This window comes from Thermobia domestica, chromosome 4, assembly GCF_964235325.1.
Source record: "Thermobia domestica chromosome 4, izTheDome1.hap1.1, whole genome shotgun sequence".
Taxonomy (NCBI): domain Eukaryota; kingdom Metazoa; phylum Arthropoda; class Insecta; order Zygentoma; family Lepismatidae; genus Thermobia; species Thermobia domestica.
In genome coordinates this window covers 69,716,234-69,734,248 of record NC_137457.1, presented here as the reverse complement: position 1 = coordinate 69,734,248, position 18,015 = coordinate 69,716,234, and the positions used below count along the sequence as shown (strand labels likewise).

The 18,015-nt window shown below is 35.5% G+C and overlaps 1 protein-coding gene across 2 annotated transcripts in view; it reads right to left on the bottom strand.

Moving 5' to 3' along the window:
- Positions 1 to 18,015, bottom strand: part of LOC145683317 (trypsin-1-like) — a 632,151-nt gene that overhangs the window by 272,846 nt on the left and 341,290 nt on the right. The window lies entirely within an intron of this gene.

The following is an 18,015-nucleotide window of genomic DNA, read 5'->3' as shown; positions in this document are numbered from 1 at the left end:
ATTATAAATATTGGATGGTTTGAAGAGATTCTCAGAGGAAAGGAAAGTGATGACAGAAGCTAGTAAGGATCTCTTGATATGCAGTCAGCAAAAGGAAAGTTGTAAAAGCGTGAGAGTGTCGGTTTAAAAATACTTCCCTCCATTTATTGAATACGCCCCCGTTTTGTAGATCTTCAGCTAACTTCTGTGCTATAGCGTAATGGGGGCACACTCCGATCTCAGTATGATATTCTTTAATTGTGCCGTATACACATGTGTCCTTTATATAACCTTCGTGACATATTGTGCAATTTTCCTTCTCAGCCATGTTTTTTGTTTATTATAGTATGTATCCTTAAGAAATAAAAAAGTTATTTATATAACTACTGCTCCTTACTTAGCAATGATGAATAAACTGTGCCTATTAATTAATATAATTAATGTAATGATTTAATTATTATTATATTTCATATCACGGAATACTTAAACTTATTCATTTGTTCTAATGTTACTAAGAGTACCCATGTATGCTTACAGAGTTTTATTATTATTATTATTAATATTATTACGGAGGCAATATCTCGAAATACTCAGGTCTCGCCTGAAGACTAAGAGGTATTTCATATCCGTCGGCTACATTTTGAGGTCGAGGGAGAGTTTTAGGAAATCGAGGGAGTTTTCTCAATTTTAGATAATATAAGGCAGATACAATTAAAAGTAAACTTATAACCGCTACCAGGTTATAGAAGTAATTTTTGTGGACCCTCTGTATATTTCGTAAAGACAATTACTATTTTTTCGATTTGTACTTTATTCTGCGACGCATATAATTTCTTTTTTCGATGGGAATTGCTTCTTTCAGACAACTGGACAAAGAAGTCTTTCATAATTTATCACATTTAAAACTGTTTTTTTTGTGAGAAAGTTTGTAAGCGACGAACCTTTTCAGTGTTTCTCCCTGACTTATTATTCTATAGATATTGGGAACTGAATTAAGTGCTTTCTTTAATCGCTTATGGAAATATTGCAGTAGTTTAGAAAAATACTGGCTGATCAGATGTTCAAGTGACCAAAGTGACGGCAGTCACATTGGTATTGCAGTGCCTTATCTGTACTTTCTCACGCCCGAGTTATCGCAGTGTCTCGTGCATTGTGGCCAGTTTACTAAAACTACCATAAATTATTTTCCGTATTCTGTTTGAATGTGCACACATGTGATTTAACTGAGTGATTTTTGGAATGAACTGCCAACACTTTTTACTTGACCACTGCAGCTCGTACCTTGAGCTTTAGCGCTCAGGGAGTTTGACTCTAGGTTTAGAAGCGATAACCACGCACGTAGCGTTGGGAATCAAGTATTAATTTGTGTTAAGGGGCATAAGCTATTAGCCGGCCAAGGAAGTTTTCTTAAGGCTAGCCCCAACTAGTAAAGTCCCAGGTCCACACACCTTGTGCGTACATGTTAATTACATACGCGTCCTCCAACATCAGTATTCAACTTTCCCTTTTAAGTTTCTGAAGACTCATCTTTACGCTTCAGGATTGTTTGGCGCAGCAACTGGATTCCTCGCTGGAATGTCCCGACAACTTCTCCCGAGTGCTAATCCCCCAAGCGCGTCAATGGTGTGAGAGAAGCATTTGCAGTGAAATCCGAATTATTATCTTATATATCTATAAAGAGCTACAGTAAATTAAAAAGGCAAAGTGTGATTTGAGTGATGAAAATTATAACCCATATTCTGTGTTAAGTGTTGTGTTCCTTCCTCTTCGTTATTTTTTATATAATAGTATTCTAGTAAATAAGTATAGTGTTATTTAATCCTGTGTGTTTACGTTGTTTGTGTGGGTGATGTTTGCGTGCGTTATAGTTTGGATGACCGTCTGATCGTCCGTGAGGTATTCGAGACGAGACACCCGAACCTCTCGGCGAATAATGTTCGTCTCATTAATGAGACCGACGAGCGATTTGGAAAACAATTTGTAACCCTTCTTGGAGAGTTTCTTCATCATGCTATCCAGGTAAATTCAGGTATCACGAAAATACTTATTAGTAAGACCAGGAATCACAAACAGGTCCGCCCAAAGAGAAACCTCGAACACGAATTCAAGCAAATGACGCCCGAACTACCGAACCGAATCGAGACCGTTGGTGCTCGAATATACATATATGATCAATATTTTAATATACCATTTCTCTTTCAGCTCAGTGCCAGGATTAAAAAAAAAAGCTTCTCTTTCAGTTGATTTTAATCATGTTTTTGTGATAGCCTATTTTACCTTTCCCAAGATGGCACATGAGGAAGCAGATTTGTTTACCAAGATAAGTTTACTTTTTGAAAAGAATTTAGCCCAATTTAAAGAGAATTTTGATAAATTAGAATTAAAAGTAGATAAAAACGATGAGAACTTTGCTCGTTTTACAGAGAGCTTTGCTATATTAGAATAAAAGCTGAACTTCAAGAGACTTTTGCTGAGGTAAATAGCGAATTAGGGCAAAAGATAGACGCTTTATGTTATGTTTTTCGTGAAATTCACCAAGAAACAGAGAGCGCTGAATACAAAACACCGGAATGTGAACCCCAGTTACAGTCAGATTTTCCTACTTGATACGAAACACCGGAATTTGATCCTCAGTTAGTGACTAATATTCCTAGTGTAAACAAAACATCGCAATCAGAATCTGAACCAGAGAGAGGTATTCTGAACCAACCTTTTAACAAATCTGACAAGGATTTTATTCATTCAGAATCTAGTGACACTGCTCGCAGTAGTAGTAGTAGTGAAAATCACGAAATTATGAGTGCAGACGACAGAGATCCAAAGCGCACTAAAACATCTGTCACAAACTACAGAGTGATTTCGCACAAATGAGGTTATAGTTATTGCGATAAGCAAAGATACGAAGACCAGATCGTAAACAATACAAAATTTAAAGGTAATCAGAACCAAGATTGCACACATAAGAATAACAGATACAAAAGGAGCCGTAAATCACGGACATGTTACCTGGTTACAACCTAATATATTATTAATTATCAATCCCAAGATTAATGATATTATGCATCATAAGCTTTCGTTATACATATCACTACCAACCACTTTCCCTTCCGATTCTTCAGGTACTTCATTGTTATTAGGTTTGGAACTTTATCCGGTTTATACTTTAACCAGGATGATGGAACTATATGCGACACTTTAGCCATTAATGTTTGCAAAGAGAGAGGCAGAAATTTAGAAGTCAGGGTTTTGTTTTTAAACATTCATTTGCAATCGCAGCCTAAATGTACAAAAACTGCGCCTATCTTAGGGGTGGAATGCAACGGGATATACACCGTTGGTCATGAAATAGTAAAATCTTGTTCTTCAACTATCAATAGAGATATTGTGGTAAAGTTTATATATGAAATTGATATATTCTTTGAATAATTAAAGCAATTGCATTTACAGAATTGATCAATATCTTTCGTTCTTCCAGATAATTGGGCTTTAACAAACTCCATATATTGTAACATATGAACAGGTGGAGTGGTTAGGAGACATAATAAATCAGTGTGGATATTGCAAGTAGTATAAAGAATTTTATTAGTCAACTGTCGATAGACTCTGAACAATGGTGGTACATTTAAATGACAAATTTGAAAATGTGGCCTGAAAGCAAGAGGGGAAATGATGTATATACTGTCGTTAGCAGATAAGTCAGCAGAAGTATAAAGGATTTGATTAGTGAACTGTCGATAGACTATGAACAATGGTGGTATATCTAAATGACAAATTTGATAATGTCGCCTGAAAGCAAGAGGAGAAATTATGTATGCACTGTCGTTAGCAGATAAGTCAGTAACCGGGAGCTTTATTCCTAACATAGCATACTGAGGTGATGTAAGACATTCAGCCAATGGGCAATAATAACTACAAGCGGGGGCCAATGGTATTATCTTTAGTGTTCTTTCTTTTTTGTTGTAAACGAAATTGAATGTCCTCTACTTCGTAAGACAATTCGGTTACCTTAATTAATTGTGGATGGATCATTCTTCGCTGACAGCCAATGAATAATTTCTCAAATTCAATTTCAGATTTGAACTGCCGATTAGATAATTAAAAAAAAAACAAATCCGAATATTGGAATATCCTCTTAAAAATATAATCCAAATTATCCTTTGTCAAAAGCAGTCCCTTAGTGTGCAATCTTGTAATTGTATGAAAGAATGATCCCGTAGATAGGTCATTGGCTGATATGGTTTCAGATAAGATATTTTGATCGAAATTTTCAAATTCATATTCCTCCGTGATGCTTGGTGGATATGTAAATTTTGCGAGAATTACTAGCGCTGATTCATAGAGAATAGGTGAATAAAATGGAACAATAGACAATCCGCCATGCGCTAATGTAAGAATGGATAATGATTGTATAGGATGATTAATAACACAAAGCACCGTTACTAGTCATATCACTGTTGTAGCTTACTTTTCTGACGGGTTAATTCCTGGCCTCGCAGTTATATGGGTAGCTACATGGTAGCTAATGTTCTTACTGAAAATGTGTCTCCTTCGTTCTCTAATTCTTTATTATTTTGCAACTTCATTTAAGCAAGGAGGGAACACAGATGTTTACAACAACAATTATACACAGGTGTACAGTACATAAAGGCATAGCGCGAATATAACGTCTGACAAAAGAGTGTATGAAGCTACTTCTGCTATGTCGTGTAACAATGTTGCTCCTGCGGGGGTTGGTACCAAAACGAGGGTGGCTATACCCAAATGATTCCTTAGTTTATACCCAGTGCATAAGATTAGCAATGATATTGTGACATTCCATACATACAATATTGTTAAGTATGGTCTGGTAGATTGAATTTTTCAAAGGGTATGATTTGGGTATTCAGGGGCTTAACTGAAGATAAGGTTGTTGAAATTTTGAAATGTGGCTCCTTTGCAGTCCAATTTAAGAGATAAGAAAAATAAAACACATAAAAGGTTTTACCAATACATGCTTATTTTTGAGTGTTATTTGAGGTTTCTACATTTTGAGTTCTATCATTGTTAATCTGTCTTCCTGTGTTTGGGCGGCTTCCAAAAGATTGCCCTCTATTAATCGGCTTACTTCTGTATGAGTACTGATTCCCGCGGCGGGATCTATTTGATTGATTCCAATACAGATTTTGATTTTGTCTAGTTCGGCACTCGCGAAAAAGTGCCCATATTTACCATAAGCGTAGCTTTATATATCATTAGTATTTATATTCTGAAATTTTGAAACTAATTAGGACGCGGGTCTCTTGTACCACGACCTTTATTTTTATAAAATTGTAGTCCTCCACGACTTATTCAAACTATTTGTCGATTTGATTCTGGCTTCGGTTGAATAAATTCTACATTGGGGAGCTCCAGGAGAGCATGAAAGAGAATACGTAAACCTGCTTCAACCTTAGCAGATTCATACAATTTAAACAGACTGTCGACTTCGTCCACAGTATCTTGCTCACGAGTTATGACAAATTCGAAAGCATGGGGTCTAACCCTTTTAATATGTGTCGCTTGCGTTCAGTTTCACTCATATTAGGATCTGCTTTGTTACAAAATCTTAAAACTGCATAAATGTATTCGGAAAAACTTTCATGGAGTGTTTTATTGCGTCTTGCCAATAATGCGAATGGTTCTCCAAGCTCAGCTGAGGCTGCGGCGGCCTTACTTAGCTGACCTAAATTTTCAAATTTTGCCAAAGACGCTAATGATTATTTTTTTCATATGATACCAGTCAGCAGCACTCCCTTGCAAGTACGCAGGTAAATACTTCCGTTGCTCGGCGTCAGACCAGGAATATAGATTCGAGTATGTTTTGCACACACCAAGAAATTGAGATATGTCCTCATTTAATTTTCCAGAAAAGGGAGGAATTGTGATGGAGGGTAATTTATTATTTACAGTTGTACCAGCCATTTCTGTACGTGTTTCTACTTTTGCTTTTCATGTACTTTCTTTCACGGGAGAACTAGAAGGAAATTGAGCTTCTACACACTTGTTACCACACTTATATCTCGTCCTGATTGAACTTCTAACGAATGAAGAATCCTTCTTTGACATCCGTATTGGAGTAGCCGGATGTTAATATTGACCTTATCTGGACCTACAAAATACGAAAGGTGTATGCTGTTTTAAGAGTATTCTTTCATCGGTGATTATATTTCATAAACATAGTTTTAATCTCCCTAACGCATGGAGTTTAATCCTTTTATTTTTTTCTCTTCTCTCCTTTTTTAGTTAACTATACTTTTTCTCTTTCACTTGGTGTTATGTTTTTGTGTGTCTGTCTGTCTGGCCATCGGTCTGTCTGCCAACACCAGGAAAATATACCTTCTTAAGGTAAGCAATTAACTTCCTTCGTTGTATTTACTAGTTCCTACTGTTTCAATATCAGTGTTTCCGACAATTAATGGATTTTAAAACCTAACTTATCCTTTCTACACAACTTTTCTCTCTGTTTATTCCTTCTATGCATATAAATATATTTACTTACTTAATTGGGTATACATTTATTTATCCATTTATTTATATATGTATTTCCTTATGTACTAATCTATAATTTCTTTCAGAAAGCCTGCTTCCTCATTGAATTTTACGTTAGTAGTTCCTACCCTTATAGCGATAAATTATTATAATAACTTATTTTAATTAGTCTTTGCAGTGTGAGATGTTCGAACAAAATCGATCAGCTTTGGAAGCAGAGAACTTGGATAATACAACTTCATTCGTTCAACATTAACTTTCTTTCGGTGATCTTTCCCATTCACATGCTGCACTCCACATACATTTTTCGGATGTACACGTACAATTCTCTAGGGCCTACATATCGAGCTCCTATTAATTTAGGAGAAAACCCCGGGTTGGTTGCCAAATTCCAAATGAGGACTAAATCATTTTCTTTAAATGTATGGGCCTTCCTATGCTTGTCAATTTTGGCTTTTTGTTTTTGCTGCTGACTAATTAAGGCCTTTTGAGCTACTTTTCTTATGCGACTAAGATTCTTTTTCTCCAGTTTTCCATACAGGGTTCGACATGATATCTCGAGTTCGATACCTAATACAGCCTTTCTACCAAACAGCAATCAAAATAGAATAATGATGGTGTTCGTGTCTCGCAGTATTGTAAGTGTAACAAGCGGTTCTAACAAATGGAGACCAATCCTTTCGAAAAGTAGATATATTTACTCAAATAGTTTGCCAAAGTATGATTATATCCCTCCATTCGTGAATTTGTCCTAGGATCATAAGCAGTATTAAATTTTTGATTTATACCTTGTACGGCTGTAACTTCGCGAGTTACTTGGGCTTGGAAATTAGAACCAAGGTATATTGCGGGGCGGACCAAAATAACATATGATATCGTCTAATAAAAACTTTGCAACATTCCTGGCTGTTATGGTTATTAATGGTTGTGCCACTACATAATTTGAAAACATATCGACAGTGGTAATGACATATTTATAGCCATAAGAGGAGGGCAGTGTGCCAAGCACGTCCAAATTTAAGGTTCGAAAAGGTTGTATTGGCTTGATGTGTTCATGCAACCCTAATGGTTTAGTGGTTGGATCCTTGCGTTCTTGACATTCGCGGCAAGTCCTGATGTAATTCTTAATATCACTTCCCATCCGAGGCCAATAAAATCGCTCATTGACACGAGAAAACACTTTGCGCTCTCCAAGATGTCCACCTTCTAGACATGATGTATGGGCAGCATATAATACTTCAGGAAACATATTTTGTGGAACACATTGTTTTAAATCATTATTAGGTTTACGATATAATACATCGTCTACTAATACATAAGGCCGAGCCTCATTATTAGTAGGATCATACTTTATTAACTCGCGTATTCTACCAAAATATTCGTCCTCTTTCTGAGGCTTGATTACATCAGTCATGTCAATTTTCATTGTGTTTATACAAAGTCCTTCTTCTCGATTTGCGTTTTCTTCCTCACTTAAAATCTGTGGGGTAACTTGACATGCAATCACTATGCCGGTTAGAGGGGTTGCCTTTCATCGCTTTAATTGAAAAGATGTAAGATTGAAGCCTGATTAACCAAAGAAGATATTTCTTTTTAGATTTTTCATGTTTCTCAAAAGACAAAGACAACAACTGTCTGTGAACGCTGTGAAGTGAGGCACTCCTATTAAATATTCATGGAAGTGTAACACAGCTTGTACCAATACCATGGTCTCTTTTTCTGGGATCGTTAAGGACTTAGCTTCATGGTCTGAAATCTTTCTGCTATAATAAGCAATCGGTCTTTTCTCCTTTCTTGATCTGCATTAGTACTGCACCAATTCCGTATTCACATGCATCTACGTACAACTCGGTAGCATCTGGATCCGGATCAAAGATGGCTAATACAGGGGGCAGTGACAAACTTCCCTTTAAAGTATCAAAGGCTTGACGCTCTTTATCTCCAAATTGAAAGAGTACATCAGACTTGGTCAATTCTATTAAAGGTTTCGCGATAGCTGGAAAGTTCTTAATGAAACTTCAATTCTAACTAGCCATTCCAACGAAGCTACGTACATCACGAACCGTTTTTGGTTCGGGAAAGTTAATTATAGCCTCGATTCGTTTGGGATCTATTTTTGCCCCATCATGTGCTACTACAAATCCTAAAATTGATAGTTCAGAATGCATGAAATGAGATTTTGGGCGATTTTATTTTAAATTGGCTCCCCGCAAGCGTGTGAATACTTTCCTAAGCCTATCTAACATTTCGTCTATAGATTTTCCAATAACAATCAAGTCATCCATGTAGCATGCCATAATCTCACATTTTAACCCGGCAAACACTTTATCGATCATTCTTTGAAATGTTGCTGGGGAAGTGAAAAGACCCTGATGGACCACATTATAAGAAAATAAACCTGCGCTACAGGTGAATGCAGTTTTTAATTTATCCTCTTCCTTTAAGGGGATTTGAAAAAAACCCTATCTGAGATTCACTGAACTTACAAATTGAATGTTTGTGAATAAATCTATTAAGTCGTTGATTAATGGAAGAGCGTAGCCGTCAGGAGATATGATAGCATTCGATTTTCTATTATCTACCACGAGCTTCTTAGAATTATCTCTCTTATTGACTAAATGACGGGAGACGCATATGGAGATCTACAAGGATAAATGATGTCTTGTTTGAGGAATTTGTCTATTTCTTCTTTCATGGCTCTCTTAGTCTCTAAGGTCTCTCTATAGGGAGGTGAAGATACAGGAATATTTGAAATTAATTCTATGCTGTGCTCGTATTCGTGTGTTATGTTCATATCTTCTATGGTTCATTCCATGATATCTTGAAATTCAGTTAATAGATCTGCTGCCTTTTTTCGATTTTCTGGGGAAAGGTCAGGGGAATGTTTCTTGAAAATGTTATGTTGTAGTTTAGATTTCGATTCCTCAATTTTCTCAGCGGAGAGTGGGCTGGCTTTAGCCATGTTCACTCTTACGAACACAATCCTCTAGATGTCCTACAATTTAAGTGTCAGGTATAGTCCCGTTTACTCAAATTGAACACAGGCAGTTTAACAAGCCCAAATTCTTCCACACAAATTGTGGGTGGTACTAAACTTGAGTAAAACGTAAAACGTAAAACGTCACTCGGTTCCACATAATAATTTTCAACTATAGGATAACTTGGCTTCACTTTTACTAAGCCAACTTTTCCAGCAGGTATTTCCATGCACTAGGCAATTTTGATTAAATTACGCGATGATTGAGTTAGAATACAATTGATACTCAATATAGGACATTTATTTTCCGGTTGTGAATTAAGAAGATTGACTTCAGAAAAGGAGATTGAATCATTGAACTCTAAACTATTTTGAGTCACTTTCTAATTTCGTACGTGGTACCGATGTAGAGCTAACATTTCTATTTGTCCTAGGGTTACCATTTTTTTTGTAAAACTGAACATATGACAAATTCAGTACTGTTTGTTCTTTGCGGCTTGCCAAATGCTGAACAATAAACTTCATGTTTGGCTGTTTTTGATTGCCTTTAATAATGAGAGGTTGTAACTCTATACCGTACGTGTAACGCTGAATGAAATCTATTTCTAGAGCCATTTTCTCGTCTAATTGAGACTCCTTAACTAATGCTACATTTAACCATAGTCGAAGACATCTTCGATCATAGGTTCCTACCTGAAAAATTAACCCAACCACAGGTAGTGGTTGGCCTAACTTATCCCCTAGTGTTCGAAAACGAATCGTAGCACGCATTCGCTTAGCAATTGGAAAATTTTGAGGAATCATTTCTTCAGCCAATACAGAGATCTGCGACCAGTGTCCAAAATGCATCTACGTTTCTATTAAAAATCCGAATGGAAATCGTGGGCAATCTTTGATCTCATAAATTAGTTCGAGCTCTTGACAATTCAATTGGCCTACCATGTTTCCCGATTTCACGTTTATACGTCCACATTCTTTTAACAAACGAATTGGTTTTAAAACCCATATAAGGTTTTGAATGATGTGCTTTCTTTATTCTCTAGTGTTTTTCTTCATTTCCCGATGAGATTCGGTATAAATGTCAGCCAAAAACCCATGAATACCCATGAATAGCTTCATCTCGTGTTGATACTTCCTTTAATACTAAGGCCTGGACGTAATTTGAAGGCAACGTCTTATACAGTAGACGTAACAACTCTCTCTCTCCAATTTCAGGTCTTACGAATTTCCAATCTCTTATTAACATATACGCGAAGTTATCAGGTGGGAAACGAGCAGGTAGTCGTTTTCTCTTTCATTTTTGTTCAAGTTGACCCTTATATAAATCGTCAGGAAATGCTTGAGGAAATGCTTCCTTACGACATAAGTACCAGTCAACAGCCGCACTTTCGAGACAAGCTCCCAAATAAATAAATTTTGCTGGTCGAGCCAATTGAGAGTACGAACTATGGTTTGATATTCATCAAGGAATCTGGTAACATATTCTTCATTACTTCCCGCAAATTTTGGCAATTTCATTACCGGTACCCTGGCTATTCAATCTCCTGTTTCTTCCTTTGCACTTGATTAATCAAGATTTTGCCTATCTTCTACTTGAGGGTCTTTCGGGGGTTGAATTAACTTCTATTGACTTATTCTCGTCCAAAGTTAATGAATCCTCTGACGAAGTCTTCACTTCGTCATTAACTAAAATTTCGTGTCTAATATTCTTATATAACAAGAGTGCAAGTGCGTTATCAGCAGCGGTGGAATATTTCACTTGAGGGGGGTGAGAAGCAACTTGTGAATATTTAGGAAAACTTAGATTCTCAATGCAAGGATTTTCATTTATAAACTCATTGAGTTCTTCGCCTGAGTAATATGAAAGAGGAGTTGGAGAGGAGTTAGCGCGTCACGTGCAGCCTTTTCCTGATAGAGCTCTTTTTTTTCCAGTTGTTTAATTTCGTCATCTGAATGATTGTCATCTGATACAGGTGGCGAGATTTCTGGCTGTCTACCTTCCAATTGTTTTCCCACTTGAGGTGGTATATCGAATGGAAAATAAACTTAGTCATCTTCCACCACTTTTGAATCAATAATATGCTGCTTTTCTTCCTTCTTTAAAGGTGTTGAAGCTAACTTCGGGTCAAACTCAAAATCGCTTGTCATTACACCAGGAGACTCTTCGGAAGAAGATGCACCTTCATTTGAAGGGCCGGTCAGTTTTTCTGGCTTAAGGAAAATTGTTCGTTTCGAAACCAATGATTTATACTGTGTACTATCGAAAGGAGTCAAGGATAGCATTTTTTACAAATTTCTTCAAACTTCGCTAAATTTGATTTATAATGCTGCGTTTGAGTTATCGGTTGCATATCCACAGTATCCGGTAAACTATACTGCTGACGATGGTCTATCCGCGGTTCAAATGAAGTAGGCGAACTGGCTCTGGCAAACTGGCTTCCTGCACTGGCAAATCTGTTGCTGCCTTGGCCATGGGGCATAATTCGGAACGCAATGCCTTTTTGAGCGCGGTTCCTCAGCGAAAGTTTTCCTACAATATTTGCAACTTGCTTCACCCGATTTTACAACATACCAAGAATGAAAGTTTTGCGGAGATTTCTTAAATTTTAAAAATGGAAACCAAAGGAAGGACATCGCGAATTATTTCGTTAAATTTCCACTAATCAAAAAATTAGGGGTTATTTCAATACGAACAATATAATCAGATGACTAGTTGCCATAAGAACACACAACAACTCAAATAACTTAAATTACCATTACATCAAAAAATGAACAATGAACACTACATTAAAAAATAAGACATACACATGAAAATATGAATTAGGAATGTCATAGCAGCACCACAAAATTTCTGGACCCGAAAAATCGAAAAGGTGAGAAAGAAATGGACGAGCCCCATTGTCAGACCAAGGACAAACCCGCAAGCACGGCAAAGGACGAGCCCACATTTTCCGACGATGGCGCAGGTCTTTTTCTGTTTGCTTACAACAACATAAGGAGTAATTCATATTATTTGATGGTGTATTCTATAGTTTGACAATTTAGTATAGATTGATTTAACAGATAAAATATTCAGGAATTCCGTTATTGGAGAAGAATTATAAAAATGCAAGTATGCGATAACAGTTCTTAATCTTGAAAGTTTTACTGTGGGTAGACATAACAGTTTATAGTACTGCATGACATCTCTAATCATGAAATTACTGATGGAATAAGTGCTCATACATACCTTGCTGTATCCTCGTAGCTCTGAGAAACTTTGACGACGTTTCTGATAACTCGCAACCGACGTTTCGTTGATGAATGCCGAGTCTCTAATCTCTTGTTTGAGACTTTAAGATCCTTTTTGTTATTTTCGAGGGACACACCCAAGCCTCGTAGCAGTCAGCTCCTCATTTTGCGTCAGATCTCTAAATATGGAAACCTATTGCTCTTTCGCATTCTGTTTGGTCCACCTACCACACCCAGAATACATGGTATGACACACATGTACACACGTGGACGGCGTGAACAATCACAGCCGGAAGAATCCAATGCCATGATTTCTAGACTTATTCATAAATCCTTAACTATTTGACCCATTTCCGCACATTAATTCGGTGTCACGTTGTCAAAATCGTGATTGTGTATCCTGTATGGTGACTATATATAACCTTCAACAAATAAACTTCCTACGAAAATTGCGCAGTAAAGCAACATCAGTCACCTTCAGAAGTTTTGGGTATTTCCTTTCTCTGTTGCTAGCTGTGACAAGCCAAGAGAAGAAAACTGTCTATTAAAATGCCTATTAATCCAAAATAGCCTTTTCAGTTCATTCTAATAAAGAGCTAGGTAACCATAGTTTGGACGCAGCGTCACAACTGGAAATGATCGATTCGTTTTCCGGAGTATTAACAATGTTTCTTTAATTGGTAGAGATATACATAATGCATAACCAGATACTCTCTTGAGTTATGTGAAATTTTGTAGTCACTCACTAATCTGACTTAAACTATTTTAAAACAGTTTCATACTAAACAATAAATTAATGAATTGTTTTCCATGTAAAACTCTTTATAACATACGCGCTGCATCACCAAACAGCGGCTTTCTGTATTCTTGTAGTAATTGAGTAGGAAATTGTTCTTAGACAAAAAGAGCACAATTATGTTTCATATACATTCATACAGGAGTGGGTTAGGGCACATCAACCCAACTTGGAAGCATATTACCAATTATCATTGTCTTCGAAGTCTACCACTAATACCTATAAGTCTTATGTGATATTATAAGTTGAAAAAAGCATGTGCTAGGGATTCTAAACAGGGGTGATGATGTGAACAATAAATGATGGGGTTATCTTACTTCCTCTCCACATTGTGGATCATAGGACGAAGAAATTTAGTTAATTAATTGATAACGAGAGATTAAGATCAACATTTATAAGATATAAACCTAGTGATGGGCAAAAACCTGAAGAATTCTTTTGGGTTCTTTCCCTGGGTTTAAACCCGTTTTCATTTTTAGTAAAATATTATTTTTCTCCTTATAACGACGAGAAAAATATATAAAATCTTTTATCTATTCTACACAAATTTCTTATTTATAAGTGTGTTTCTCTTTACATGGAAATATAACATTTTAGTTCGAAATAGAATAATAACATGCTTACAAATTTCACTTTTTTAGGAAAATTACAAAATGTTTCTCAGGATTTATTACTTACGATGCTTCTTGAAAACATATATACGCTGTAAGAATATACACATAGTAGCCTAGAGGTGTGCAAAGTGTATGAGTAGCCGATGGAAATACCAAAAAGTTCTTTTGTCAAATAAGAGAACAGCAGGTATGTTAATAATAGTATCTTGTTTGCAAAGTTTGTAATTGAACATTGATTGATGAAGGCTATTGTAAGAAAATTACTCAATGAGGGTCAATTAAGGATCTTTGACCACAAGTAATGACGGGCAGTGGGAAGGAGAATAACAAAATGAATATAAGTTCCCTGGAATATAATTTCCCGGGAAGGAATTTGTTTCCCTTTTCTTTACATTTTTCCACATTATAAGAACCAAATGATTAATTACTTTACTCTCATTTACTTCTGGGTTTAAATAATTTATAAGTTTAAAAAAGTAAAATTCGTTGTCTGTACTTGATGTAAATAATATTTTTATTATATTATTAATATGTTATTATTATGATATTATTATTATTATTATTATTATTATTGATATAAATTCCATTTCCGATTGCAGTTAAAAATAGCGAATACTGATTTACAAATGATGGAAAGGAAGCAATTTATAACGTAGAAATTATGTAGAAATAAAAGTGAGGAACTACTAATATATCCCGAACAACCGTTAGGAATAGACATCGGTGTATCTGACTAAAATTTCTGAATAGTTACTCGAACTTCTATTACATGTGAATTAACGCATGAAATTTCGGAAAATGTTTAGAAGATAGGTCGTGTGTGGCAATGTCATGAGCAAAATTATAAAGATAAGTCAGTATATTAGAATTATTGTGGACAAAAATATGTAAGCGCAAATGCTGATAAAATGGTGAGACTTTTTCCTTCTGGCAGTTACCCAACATAATTTGCTTATAACATTAAACATTTAATATCTTTAAAATATTTTCAGTACCAGGGTCAAGTTTTCAGTATCCATTTCCATATAAATTTAAACCGTTTAGCTGCGTAAAATTACGTGGATTTGAAGCAGCAAATGTTTTTTCCAAAAAAATTGCTTCTACAAAACATATTGTAAGTAAATATGCACATATGCGTGCTCTCTAAATATAATAATAATAACATAATACTGCTCAAAATAGGAATTTTAAAGACTACTCTCGACAGAAGAGTAATAAATATACTGAGTTAAAAAACGAATTTAACTTTGAAACCATAATATTGTAATAGAATGCAATTTTCTTTGTGTTTGTATATAAATTCCTGAAATATTCCCATTTTTCGGAATGGTCCCCGGTATTTTCCCAGGGAATAATTCAGAAAACTATCTTCCTGGGAATTTGCCCACCTTTGCACAGAAGGATCAAGAAAATTGGTCTACCACACAGCTTTTTAATCCCTCCTTAATATTTGCTTTTGAAAACGTTTTGTTACCGGCAAATTGTGTGCGCAATATGTGCCTTACTTAAAGTTTGCTTATGAAGAAAATTTCTTACGGTCAAAATATGTCCGTACTGTTTTATCTTCTGTTTCATGCAATCAACAAGAGAACGAATATCCTTTTTCTTGGTTTTGAATGTTTAGCTTCCCACAAAAGTATGATTGGAGTTTATAAATGTTCTTGCGAGTTTTTGTTGTTGTTGTTGTTGTTGTTGTTGTTGTTGTTGTTGTGTCTAATTTAATTAATTGTCGTGATGAAGTTGCAATCGAACTTCACGTTGACAGTATACCATAATCTAATGATTAGTATAAATTTGGTGACCTTGTAATTGTATATACCTCTTGGCTTTCAATAGACCGACTAAACAAGGATACACTTATGCAGCTTGTTAGGAGAAGTTATATATTGTGGGCACGTGTATTACTTTAATATGTTGCCTGACATTTCCTCGATATGCAATTCTCTATATCTTTTGCAAAATTTGCATTCTTTCCATTTATTTCCTTTCTCTGTGTACGCCTTCCACAAATCGTTTTTACGCCATACCAAACTTAGAGTTAAACCTTTATTATATACCAGCAAGTAAAATGACAGTGACTACAGAGTCAGACAAACTTCCTGCATAAGTGAAAACGTTTCCAGTGTTAGTACATTCGAACAAGTTTAGTTTCTGAAATTGACAAGGATATTATAAAGTAGAGGATATGCCCATAGCTATGTTATTTTCCATAGCTCGGTAAAGCAGAAAAAATAGATGAGGACTAAACTTGATTGGCTTCTCTCCTCTTCGCCATTAATACTCACTTAAAATATTTCGTTCTACGCATGTCAACATGTAGCGTTTATTGCTCTCATTTTTATTTATAACTTCGCGTTCACATTGAAAATGGTTACATGTGCAGGTAGTGAACTCCTGTTCTTTAGCTTCCATGGTGTTTAGTTCCCACTCTCTTAGAGTCTTCCGCCTAGTTAGGTTCTGTCTCAAAACCTCCAATAAGGATCAGACTTACTAGGATCCCTGGAGCTAACGCTCTTCAATTTCGTTACGGTTTGCGTTTACTTCGGCTTGAGGTCACTACGTTCAGCGACGTTTGGGTTTACTACTCTGAACTGTAATCGAGCTGGCTACTTCAATGTACTTGCACTCATTTGTACTCTTCTTTATTACTTTCATGTTTATTACCCTCCCAAAGCGTTTTCTGGTTCGCTCATTTTTACCCCTAAGTGGATTATCTGTATATGTATTGGTTGATTGTAGAATAATTTACCAGGAAAATCAATCGCTGTTACAGAAATTATGATCAGGATATCGAATGATTTATACATCAAAGGTAGTCAATTAGCCCGCTGTAAATGTTTAATGCATTTCACGTAAGCGCTGAAGAAAGATCGCAATTGTTTCCCTATGCCTATTTCCTCTTATTCTCATCATATTAGGGATACAGCGTATAAATTTCGGCTCGGCTATTCGGAGCATCGTTTTAAATACCATTTTGAATGCTTCGCAATTATTAAAATAAGTTCTGGTAAATTTGCATAAGTTTCGCGTTTACTTTAATTATGTAAATCAGTATTCCACACTTGCAGCCAAATGCTTTTTTGTTAATTTTCAGCTGAATCACTTTACATTTTCAGGTTTCCTACTCTATGATATAATTTAGATATCTTTCTCCTTCCATTTTCCAAATGTCAATGAAAAGAGTTTATTCTGTTTACATTCTAATAATATTTCTACTTGACCGTTTTGACATTACTACACACGTCGTAAATATAAGTGTATTTTTATCATCAATTACTTTATTTTTCTAAACAATGTACTAAGTAAATGGAATCAATGTCTTATTCAGTGAATATTTATAAATGTGTATATACGATTTTGGTTTCACAAAAGCTTGTAATATTTGAACACTTTGGCTGCACCAGGTTTATGATTATTGTTAATTTCACCTGAAAACAACAGACCAAATGCCTCTTAGGTTGAGGTTCTGGAAGATATATGTCCTAATACAGAACAAATGATGTAAATAGATTCCAAGAAGAAGAATAAGAAGAAGAATGATGAATTAACTGAGACGACAAATACCTTGGTGGGATTTAAAAGAAATTCAACTACAGGAATACATCGGACTATTACAGGTATATTCGTGTTTGTCAGGTATAGCATAAATAATATTGGTATATTCATTATGAATTTGCAAGTTTTATAAGTATAATTTATAAAAAGGTAAACACTGTTACATTATTTCGGAAAACTGTAATATATTACAGCCCTGAAACAAATACGTGGTTAGTAATAGAATTTGCGGAAGATATAGACACATCATTGTGTACAAACTTTTTATGGTGGACATTTCTTGCACTGTCGTGTGTTTGACTTAACTAGTACGTTTTCTAGAATGTTATAGATATTCCTAATATATGTTTTCTTTT